We start from the raw sequence: 12,402 nt of genomic DNA, 5'->3' as shown, positions 1-12,402 counted from the left end.
CGGAGGTGGATAGTAATGCTTAGGGGGTCATGGAAAACCTGATGAGGCTGCACATACCTTCGAGATGTTCTCCTAGGACCTCTTCTCGACCCTGATATTACCATGATTTCTTCATCCCTCTCATTCGTGTTACCAGATTCAATTTGGACAGCTTGAGCTGCAGCTTTGAGAGCTGTTTGGCTTATAATTCTGCTTGTCTTAAGACCGTTCTCCACCATTTCTCCCATTTTGATTGCTTCCGGGAAGGATTTACCCACTGCGGATGTCATGTATTGAAAATAATCTGGCTCTTGAGCCTGTAGAAAGACAGTGATTAACTCGTGGTCATCCATGGGTGGCTTAGCTCTAGCTGCCTGCTCTCTCCATTTGATGGCATATTCCCTGAAACTTTCAGTTGGTTTCTTTTTAGGTTAGAAAGGGAAATGCGGTCTGGGGCGATGTCGATATTGTATTGAAACTGTTTGACAAAGGCCCGTGCCATGTCATCCCAGACGTACCAGCAAGATGTGTCTTGATCCAAAAACCATTCAGATGCTACTCCCGTGAGGCTTTCCCCAAAATAAGCTATAAGCAATTCCTCATTTCTTCCCACACCTCTCAATTAGTTGCAATAACTTTTCAGGTGGGCTATGGGGTCTCCATGTCCATTGTACTTTTCAAATTTAGGGATCTTGAAGCCAGGCGGCAAGTGGACATCGGGGAACATGCATAGATCTCTGAAGGCAACACTCTTTTGACCTGCCATTGCTTGCGTGTTTTTCAACCGTTGTTCTAATCTTTTCACTCTTTGAGTTATTTCTTCCTGTACTTTCTTTCGGGCAGGCTTCTCGATGTTTACAGGAAGCTCAAACGAATACGAGTGGTACTCGGGATAGTGGTACTGTTCTTGCTGTGTAGCAAATTGTGACTCGTGACAAGGCTGTCCTTGGCCATTGGCCCAGGCTTGGCGCATTTTGGTCATTTGTTGTTTCAGTGTTCTATTTTCCTCAACCACAGTAGACCCTTGTTGAACCTCTGACCCTGAGTCTCTTGAGCACTCGTAACAGCTTCGATGTCAGTTATCATTTTTCCTCAGATCTTGTGTTTCCAGCTTACCACAAACCAACCACCTCAACTTTCTTCACAATTCAAAACAAAACATGTTAGAATGGATTGAGTCGGTCCCCATTTTTAACAACATCTTTTCCATTTTTTCAATTCCTCTTTTCTATTTTTCACTTTTCATTTTTTTTTGGTTGCGGTCGAATCTTATGGGGATTGCCTACGTATCATGACCCCGCATGAATCAGACCGTGCGTAGTTCTTGCAAATAAAAGGTAAACGACAATAAAATATTTTTTTGGAATTTTCCATTTTCATAATAATGACAAAACTGACCAACTTAACGATGCAATACAGACTCGAAAATCAAATGACCCATATACTCTAATCAAAAGAAATACAAACCCAAAAACAAAATGACAGATTCCTTCCCCTATATGCTAACTTTGACCCAAAAATCTGAACGGTATTCACTTGACCACTGACTCTTTTTCTTGTTTTTTCCAAATTAAAATAAACGACCCGGTATTGCAAACACGGCCTTCCAGTGCCTCGGGGACGAAGATTTTAAGGTTGTGAGGGTCAGAATCAAAATATGACCAAAGGTGGCTGTTTGTGCAAAGTCAGCCTTCCGACGCCCCGTTTGGGAACATTTGGCTATTTTTGACAAAAACAGCATCACCCGGTTTATTTACGACAAAAATTAAAATTTTGATATTTTTGGTTATTTTTGCAAAGGGGAGGTTGGACCCGATGAGGGTTGCCTACGTATCTCACGCCCTGTGAGAATCAAACCATGCGTAGTTCGGGCAAATTAATCGAACTATTTTAAGATATGACTCTTTTCCATTTTTATTTTTGGCATTTCATAAGCGAATAAAACAATTTTTAGAAACAAGACTCTTTTTTTTTCTTTTCAACAAATAATAAAATAACCTATTTTCCAAACTAAAAATAAAAGACCCCCTTTTTTTTCCTTTCCCTTTTCAACAAATAATGAAACAACTTATGTTTCTCAAACTTAGACAAAAACTTTTTTTATCCTTTTCTTTATCAACAAACAACTTTCCAAAAATAAAAGACTCCTTTTCTATTTTTTCTTTGCTTTTTTTTTTAGTAAAACAAAATAAAACATTTGCCCCTTTTTTTTTCTTCTCGAAATTTCGGCAGAGTTTCGCCAGTAATTGGTCATTGATTTTTTATTTCTAAAATAATCAATTAGCTCCCTAACTGATATTTCTCTCTTTTCTCTTTTCTTTTTTTTTTCTTTTTTTTCCTCTCTTTTTTTCTCTCTCAATTTTCCAACATTCCCGAGATTCGGAAACCGGTCAACATGCAGGTTCAAAAATATATGTACAGAGCAAGTAAGATGCATCAGGATGGTCTTTTCATTTCAGGTTGCTAGTCCTAGACGGACCCAACCCCTGTGTTGAGTCCCCTAAGTCAAATGCAACGTGATGCAAATAAGCGTTCCTACTAGGGATCCGGCATGAAGTCACGTTATTCTATGTTCAAAACCTGGGTCGGTGTTCTAGACAGTGTACCCGAGCGGACAACTCGAGTTGAGGAAGGAGCTCCTTTCCGGGAACCAAAAGGCCAGCCGGCTTAGAAACTTTCCGAGCCTCTTTTATTTAGGGTATGACACTAACAGAATAGGGAGTCTCAACCAGTAAGCACATCCCCGGAGGTAAGAAGAGAAAGGTTTCGGCACAATTTATATACAGTTCAGATAATATCAAAGCGGTAAAAGCAGCATTTAGCACATTAGGCTCAAAACATGTAAAAATCAGATAAAATTAAATACAACAATTTTTCTAAGCTCGAATTCTAAACCCTGAACCAGAGATTCTGGGTTCGATCCCCAGCAGAGTCGCCAGAGCTGTCACACCTCCTTTTTCACCTGCCTTCATCCCTGGAAGAGGGGCATAAAGGAGTTTTTCCAATTAAAGGACAATCAGAGAGGGATTTAATTATTGATTATTCAGAGTCGCCACTTGAGAGATTAATGGTGTCCCAAGTAACCGATTGAATCCCTAACTGAGGAAAAATATGACTCTGTTACAGTCCGCGAACCAGAAATCCGGGTAAGGAATTCTGTTAACCCGGGAGAAGGTGTTAGGCATTCCCGGGTTCCGTGGTTCTAGCACGGTCGCTTAACTGTTGTATTTGATTTTATCTGATTTTAATACATGTTAACTTATGTGCTTTTTATTTGTAAACCGCTTTTATTGTTATTTATTTTAGCAGAATTGCGACGTTGTGAAAATGTGTTTCGAACCACGTCGCAATCAATGCACCCGTAGTTATCAACACGTTTCGACTTCGCCGGGATTTGGATTTGAGTCGCATCAATGCGCACCCGAATTTTAAGAAGGTTATTTAATTTAATCGTACCTAAAGATACTAACATAGTGTTACTTTGGGGAAAAACCGTGAAGTTCGCTAAACGGCCATCCCAAATTCTAATTATTTCGATAATTACTAACTAAGGGCCCCACATTTATTTATTTTGTGTGGTAAGGCCCGTCTCAATTTGGTAAACCTCTTTTCTGCCATTATTTATTTTATAAGAATTACGATGTTGCGAAAACATGTTTTGAACCACGTTGCAATCAATGCACCCGCGGTTATCGGCACATTTCGGCTTCATCGAGATTTGGATTTGGGTCGCATCAATGCGCACCCGGATCTTAAAATTGTGTATCAAAACTACGTCCCGGGAACCGTACCCGTAGCTGTGACACTTTATTTAATACTCCGAAAAGTTTGCCTACCCACACGAGGCTGGCCAATATCATAATACTAGCTAATAATATAACCAAACAACATGAAAGCTCTAAGCTCGATAGCGTGAAATTCTTACCAGCGCTCCAATCATGCTTTTAAACCCAAGTATCATAACCCAGTAGGACCCAATTGCTGACCACATATATTGTAATTTAAATAAATATTCTTATCTCTCAACCATTAGATATTCAGTAGTAGAATAAGCAATTAATGTTCATCTAATTAAATATTAAACTAAAGCAAATAAAATAAATTAATCAAAATAAGACAACGAGATAAAAAGGAAATACGTAGAACATTTAGAAGAAAAACCTACCAAGAAAGAAAATGTAATACGTGTTTAAACAGGAGGCAAAAATGGACCTTTTATTATTGGATCTGAGCTTTTGTGCTGCGAATAGAGAAACGAACACCAAAGCAAAATAGCAACATGGAAACGAGCCACTGATTTAGACTTTGGACTGGTGACGGAATTCAAACCGGAAACCAACCAAACGGCACCTCAACGCAGGACTGAAACGTAGTCTCCTTAGACGACGACCATCGACGAACTAAAAGCTCGACGGAAAGCTCAAACTCATTCATTCATCAATTCAAACGTCGTTAATCGATATTAATGGCAACGAAGCATAGACAAACCCAAAACTAACAATCGACCAGCCGAGCATAAAAATCGACAATTCAGAGAATCTGAAATTTAAGCTTCATTCAACTAAAATATTCAGCAATTACACAGTCCTAATGGTGTGCCAAATGACGAAATTTTAACTTGAACCGGAATCGCAACCTCGAATCAGAACCACGATTCAGACTTCGAAACTCGCCGGAAACGCGACAAAGTTCAACGACGGACTTCACATCGCAACCTCAGATTCACAAACGGACAGCTTGAACAAACCTAAATCGAGGCTACTGTTCCATTGATTTTTAGAATGTCACTAGCCACCTCCCTCTTACTCCCGATCTCCCACTGTTGCTGTATGTGTGTATGGTTATGTGCGTCGACGGGGGAAAGGGGCTGCTATGGTGGTGGTTTCAGTTTGTTGGGGAGAGGGGTGAGGATGAAGATGGAAATGAGGTGATGGCTTGTTCTCGACGTTCGTCGAAGAAGATGACGACGTGAAGGGGTGTTGTTTAGGGTGAGCTTGGTGGGCGTTTGGAGGTGGGGTGCGACGGGGAAGATGATGTGCGGGGGGTGGGGTTGTTTGTTTTCACGCAGATCTTCTGCGTTTAGCTTCTTCCTCCTTTCTTTTTGTTCATGCGCAGTCTTACTGCGTGCCTTTCCCCCAGCTCCCTCTTTCCCCAGCTCGTTCCTCTCCTCCCATTATTTTAATCCTTAGTCTTGTTTTATAGTGTAGAGTCTAGGGTTTTTTGGGTAGGGTTTTTAGGTTAAGGGGTGTGGGCCTAGGAGTTATGGGCTTGACAATTGTGGGTTAGGTCCAAAATTAGGCCTAAAGCTGGGTTGCTCGAGCCCAAGCTCTATTCTTTTGCCGCGAATGAGATTAAAAATACGCGCCCATTTATTAATTAGTCCTACTATTAAAATAATTATTAAAACAAAACTGACCATTAAAACAAATCTATTTTTTTGTATTTCCAAACAATATATTAAAAATAAAAATACGATACTATTTTTATATTTTTCTTTTGGATTAAAAATGACTACAAATATTAATGAACTTATTATTATATTATTATATATATATTTTTTGTTGTAATTTTTGTTTTCTTGTACTAAAATAAAGTAAAAGAGTCAAAATTACTTAAAATATCTATATTATGCCTAAATTAAATATTTTACGCTAATATATAAAAGATCTTGGGGAGGGTCAAAAATCACATGTCTACAACAGTTATGTCACCCAAATCTAAATCTCAACAATGTTGGATAAAATACGTCACGGACCGCGGGTGCATTTATGTGACGGGGTTCAAGACGTATTTTAGATGACGTTGAATTTTTCTTAAAAATTAAATTAAGAAAAGCGGTTTAAGTTAAAATTTGCACATAGGTTTATACATGTACTAAAATCAGATAATAGACCAATTATTACAGTTGAGCGACCGTGCTAGAATCAAGGGACCCCGGAAGGCTGACTTTGCATAAACGGCCACTTTTGGTCATTTTTTTTTTGAATTTTGACCAGTTAGCCCACACAACCTTAGAATCCTCGTCCCCGAGGCTTTGTAAGGCCGTGTTCTCAATGTCGGGTTACTATTTTGGAAAAACCAGAAAAGAGTCTTAAATAAATCAAGTGATGCTGTTTTTGTCAAAAATAGCCAAATGTTCCCGAAAGGGACGCCGGAAGGCTGACATTGCATAAACGGCCACTTTTGATCATCCTTTAGAGTTTTGATCGGTTGACCCTCATAGACTTCATCCCCGAAGTGCTGAAAGACCGTGTTCGGAAAATCAGATCTTTCTTTCTGAAAATATAGTCAAATCATTTTTTGAGTCAAATCATTTTTTGCTTTTGTTTAAATCGCCTTAATAAATGTGCAGGATGAGCACAAGTGAAAACAAACCCTTCACCGTCTTTAGCGAGGTCCCTCTCCTTCTCCCTATGTGGTGGGACGATTTGGGAAAAAGCATCAAAGAAATAGTGGTCAGAGTCTTGGGGGTCTCATCAGTCTACTAAATGTCAAGGCAAGGACGGATGTCATCGAGGCTTTGATACCATTTTGGGACCTGACCCGAAATGTATTTCGCTTTGCGGATTTTGAGCTTACACCCACACTGGAGGAAGTAGCAGGTTATGCGGGTATGAATGAGAATCTGAGAAGTCAGTATCTGTTGTCACCAAGGCCGGTATCGCCACACCGATTTATGGACTTGTTAAATATCAGCCGGACTGTGCAAAATAATGATTTATCAAAAGGATGATGCGCTCTTCAGTTCTTATATCAGCGTTATGGTAATCCGCGGGGTTTTGACGAGCCAAATTTGGGACTGACTCACGCCGGAAACAGAGGTAAATGGGAAGCAAGACGAACCTTGGCATTCATAATGGCATTCTTGGGAATCATGGTTTGCCCACGAGACGACAAGAAAATAGAGATAGGTCTCGTGGGGATGGTTGATGTTGCAATGAAAAGGGCTGACAACATTATAGTTCCCCTGATCTTATCAGAAATATACTGAGCATTGACCGTGTGTAAGGAGGGAGGAAGTTTTTTCCAAGGTTGCAATCTATTACTTCAGTTGTGGATACAGGAACATCTCTGCCATCGAGTGGGGTATATGAACTTCGGGCTGACTGGTTTAAACTGCATTGAAAAGTTTGAGAAGCGGGTAACGGGTGTTGTGTTTCCCGAGGATACTGGAGATTGGTTTATACGACTGAGATCACTAACGGCGGACCAAATTGAATGGGCGTTTGGGTGGTTGCCCGCTACTGAAGCAATATACATGTCGGCCAAAGAATATTATGTTCTTCTGATGGGTGTCCGTAGTATCCAACCATACGCTCCCCATCGGGTATTGCGTCAATTCGGAAGGTTCCAGATTATCCCTCATGATGAAGATTTGAGCAAGCATACCATCGAGCTAAGACCGAATGCCACAGTACCAGAAGATACAATTCATAAATTGTGGCATGAATGCAGATTCCTTGAGCCCAAACTATGGTGCGAGATTTCGCCAAAGGCGAGGTGGACCCGAAGTATGATGCATGGTTTGGGAAAAGGTTCCAGATTCGTCAAAGGCCTGCTAAAAGAGCCCATGTCCAGAAATTCACGAATGACTCGCAAGAACAATGGGGCTGGCTGGCAAGAGAAGAAGGCTATCGGGTTGAAATTGGCAAGCTGAAACATCAAATTGAGGATCTGAAATATGAAAATAGCGTGCAAGTCGATGCTGACACAGGAAAAAAGAACAGATTGACTCAAGCAAATAAGGCCTTGAAAGACCAAATCCAACGAGTCAGAATGGATGCCGACAACCAACAAAGGAGTCGGTCCGACGAAGGTCTGATAACTGGGTTGAGAAACCAAGTCATTGAAAGCCGAGAGGGTTTGGCAAGATCAGAGGCCTGCATAGCAAGAATTCGGGCCAGATGGGCAAAAGGTACAACAGCGTGAGCAAAGCACTTACGGCAAGTGAGAAGGGATTATGAAGCGAGCATTGAAATATTAAGAGAAATAAATTCCACTCTCAAAGATCGGGTCTTTAAACAAGCCCGAGATGCCAAAACGGACAGGAAGCGCTGCTATGATTTAATGGCCCGAATGGAAGAACAAATGGAGAGGTTCCAAGATCAACTCGCTGACAACGCTCAACTACTGGGATCAAAGAATCAACGTATAGAGCAACTGTTCATGGAAAGGGATAGAATCAGGGGTAGAATTGAGGAGATTGGGCATTACATCACCATGAGGTGCCTAGCATGTGAGGAAATACCCCGTGATACTCTTTTTGCTTCAGTCATGGGTTACGTCCACCGAATCATGGAAGAATTGAAAAGCTTGCAAAGGGGCCTTGCACCAAAGCCCGCGGAAAGGCCGAACGATGCCTCGTGGGCACCAAAATTCAAAGCGTTAATGTACTCCTAGTTCAAATCTGTATTTTTCTATTTTCAAAAGTCTGTTGTCTATCCGTGTGTTTCCTTTTGGCATCAAATTTTGTTAGTACTTCGGAGTCTGTATTTTGTTTTCCTTTTCCAAATGGGTAGTTCGTAATAGAAGTTTTAGTAATGAAATAAATTTTCCAAAAATTGGTGTCTTTATTTGTGGTAGAACAACACACAGTCTGATTCATGCGGGGACATGATACGTAGACAATCCACATAAGATTCGACCACCGCTAAAAGAAAAAGTTAATAAAAGAAAGGAAAATAAAGAAAGAGAAAGAGAGAAAGAGAAAGCAAAAAAAGGAAAGTTTCAGAAACACCTAAAGGGCACAAGTAAAATAAGCCGGGATGATGCATACGGAGCAAAGACATGTTAGAAATGGTTAAACTGCCTAGGAACATTGCATTCCCCAACGTGCAATTGCAATATGTGTTAAACTCAAACGCTAACAAGTTTGTTGTTTTTCAGAGATTTCAAACAAGTTATTTTGTTAGAACGTTCTGGCAGATTACCATTACCAAACAAGATCCAAAGGGCCTATACCGAAAAGCATGACTAACTCAGAAAACAGTGTTGAAGAGGAAAGGACGGAAAGTCAGATGCTGAAAGAGGCAATGGAAAAAATGGAAAAAATGAGACTGGAGATGAACGAAATGCAGCTAGCCCTGGCTAGGGTACAAAAGGGCCCGAACCACCCGTTACTCCTACTCTCCCACCAGGACACACGCCGGAATACCCTTCACCCGGCCCTTCGACAAGCTTCCCAAGTCACCACTACTATCAGGGAAAAAATCCCTATAATCCCCAAGCTCCACCACCCAATCAGAACCTTCCCCCACCAAATGTTCCTGTTTTCGTGGCACCCCCACCAGCCACGTTACAAAGATCATCCAGTGGGCCGTTGTTACAGGCTCACGATAACCAATATTACCCCCTGAACCTACCCTCAAAGCACCCGAGCCATATACTTATAATCCTCATTTTGAAATCCCCGTGGAGACTGAAAAGCCGGCTAAGGGTCCGGAGCAGGACGAAGTGCTTTGAAAATTTAAAAGCCTGGAGTAGTCCTTCAGGAATATACATGGGCTAGGCAATCAGGGCAGTGTGGCTTACAAAGATCTATGTCCTTTCCCTGATGTTCAATTACTGGCAGGGTTCAAGATGCCAAAGTTTGATCTATACGAGGGGCACAGTGATCCAATGGCACATCTGCGAGGGTTTTGCAGCAAGATGAGAGGAGCAGGTGGTAAAGATGAGTTGCTAATAGCTTACTTTGGTCAAAGTCTAAGTGGGTCTGCACTGGAATGGTACACAAGACAGGATCCGAGCAGGTGGTACACCTGGGACGATCTAGCACAAGCATTCGCAGGTCACTTCCAGTACAACCTTGAGATCGTCCCTGACCGTCTCACATTGCTGAAACTTGAGAAGAAGCCGGGAGAGAGCTTTAGAGAATTTGGGTTCCGGTGGAGAGAACAGGCAGCAAGAGTTGATCCTCCGATGAGAGAGGGGGAAATGGTGGACTACTTTCTGCAGACTCTAGATCCAACTTACTTTGGTCACTTGGTGATGTCAGTTGGAAAATCTTTCAACGAGGTTTTAAAAATGGGCGGTATGATTGAAGAGGGACTTAAGTCCAACAAAATCCTGAGCTATTCGGCAATCAAAGCAATAACTCAGGCCATTCAGAGCGGCATGGGAGGTGCGCTCGGGAAGAAGAAAAGAGAAGAGGTCGCAACAATAGAGGCAGGTAATTGGTCGAGATCGAGAGGTCTTTTCCCCCGCTACCAAGCCATACCCCATTACCCAAATTACCCACACACTCCAAATTACCCCCACAACCCTACTACCCACCACAAGAACCACATTTCTCCGTCCATCAAGCCCGGACATATACCCAGCCTCCGGCTCGCCCACAGTGGCGCGCGCCGGCTCCCCAAAATACCTATCCACCTCCAAGAATACATATCCACCTCTACAAAACATATATCCACCACCAAGGTCCTACAGGAATCCCGCAGGGCCAGGTTTCTGGGGGAATCAAGCTTTCAGAAATGAAAGGGTGCAGAGACAAAGAACATTCACTGAGTTGGGAGAAACCTATACTGCTTTGTTCCACAAATTAAGGCCGTTAGGTTTGTTGAGTCCTGTTGAGCCCAGATTGCCGAATCCCCTTCCCCAAAATATGGACCACTCGGTAAGCTGTGAGTATTGTTCGGGGGCTCCCAGACATGATACCGAGAAGTGCTGGAAGTTGAAACGTGCAGTGCAAGATCTTATTGACACCAACAAGATCGAGGTTTAGACACCGGAGGCACCCAACATCAATCAGAACCCGTTGCCAGCACACCACGAAACCCACAAGATCGAGCTTGCGCCCGAAGGAGGGGAGCTAAAGAAACCCTCACAAACGGTGATGATGATCCATTCCAGTCCAAAAGAAAATTCGACAGGTAGAGAAGAGGTGGTACAGTTGGAAAAGGTAGACGTCAAGCCAGTAGTGGTGATGGGGAAGAGTTCGCGTGTTGTTGCAAAGAATTCAGAGCCGGTCAAAGTAACGGTGCGAGGGGTACCAAGCAAGCTAGCATGCATAGGGCCAGTTGTCATCAGGCCAGTAATGCAGATGCCGATAACCAGCGAGAAAGTCGTGCCATGGAGCTACAGTAAAGCTATGGTAATGTACAAAGGGGAGGAGGTTGTGGAAGAAGTATGTGAGGCCCAGGTCTTAACTCGTTCGGGAAGGTGTTTTGCTCCCGTAGATTTAAGAAGGTCCAACCCAGCGGTGGTAAAGAAGCCAGTGACGGAGGAAGAGGCTGAGGAGTTTTTGAAGAAAATGAAGGCACAAGACTACTCCATTGTGGAGCAGTTAAGAAAGACCCCAGCGCAGATTTCGTTACTATCACTGCTGATCCATTCCAGCGATCATTGCCAGGCACTGATGAAAATCCTGAACGAGGCCCATGTTCTGGATAAAATCTCTGTAAATCACTTGGAGAGGATAGTGCACAAAATCTTCGAGGTAAACCGAGTGACGTTTTCTGGTGATGAATTGCCAGTAGAGGGTACATAACACAACAAAGCCCTATACTTGACCGTGAAATGCGAAGACTCAGTGGTCACCCGAGTATTGATTAATATTGGATCAAGCGCCAACATCTGTACTTTGAGTACTCTGAACAAGCTGAAAGTTGATCATGACCGGATTCACAAGAACAACGTCTACGTCCGAGGATTCGATGGAGGTGGTACCGACACGGTGGGTGATATCATACTGGGATTGACCATTGGTCCAGTAGAATTCACCATGGAATTCCAAGTGGTAGACGTGGCAGTATCATACAATCTTCTATTGGGGCGACACTGGATCCATGCCGCCAAAGTAGTGCCTTCTACATTGCACCAGATGGTGAAATTTGAATGGGACAGGCAGGAGATATTGGTGCACGGGGATGAAGGTACATGCATTGTGAGTGATGCCATTGTGCCATTCATTGAAACTGACGACGACAAAGGTCCATGGGTGTACCAGGTTTTTGACGCAGTTTCAGTGGATAAAATTTCTGAAGGCGAGGACCTTCCACTACCTAGGATCGCAGCTGCGACCTTCGTGGTAGCCTCAGAAATGCTAAACTGCGGGTTTGTACCAGGAAAAGGTTTGGGGGTTGATCTGCAAGGTATGGTTCAGCCAGTTTCTTTTCCCAAGAACCTGGACACTTTTGGGCTAGGATTCAAGCCTACGGCAGCAGATGTAAGGCGGGCCCGAAAGTTGAAGAAGAAAGTTTGGGTTCTTCCCAAGCCAGTTCCACGTCTTTCCAGATCCTTTGTCAGAGCAGGTATCAGAAGGTTGTCAGTCCCCAAAATTCTCGGACCTCTGATTGGGTCAGATGGAGATTTGAATCAGGGTTTTGAAAGGCTTGTTCGCCGACGTCAACGTGATAGAAGCTGGAGAAGGTTCTAGTAGGGTAGATATACAGTTTGTGGGGCCTAGGGCCAATATCAACAATT

This window comes from Nicotiana sylvestris, chromosome 3 (assembly GCF_000393655.2).
Source record: "Nicotiana sylvestris chromosome 3, ASM39365v2, whole genome shotgun sequence".
Lineage (NCBI taxonomy): Eukaryota > Viridiplantae > Streptophyta > Magnoliopsida > Solanales > Solanaceae > Nicotiana > Nicotiana sylvestris.
The sequence above is the reverse complement of the archived record's forward strand: the minus strand, read 5'-3'. Positions refer to the sequence as shown.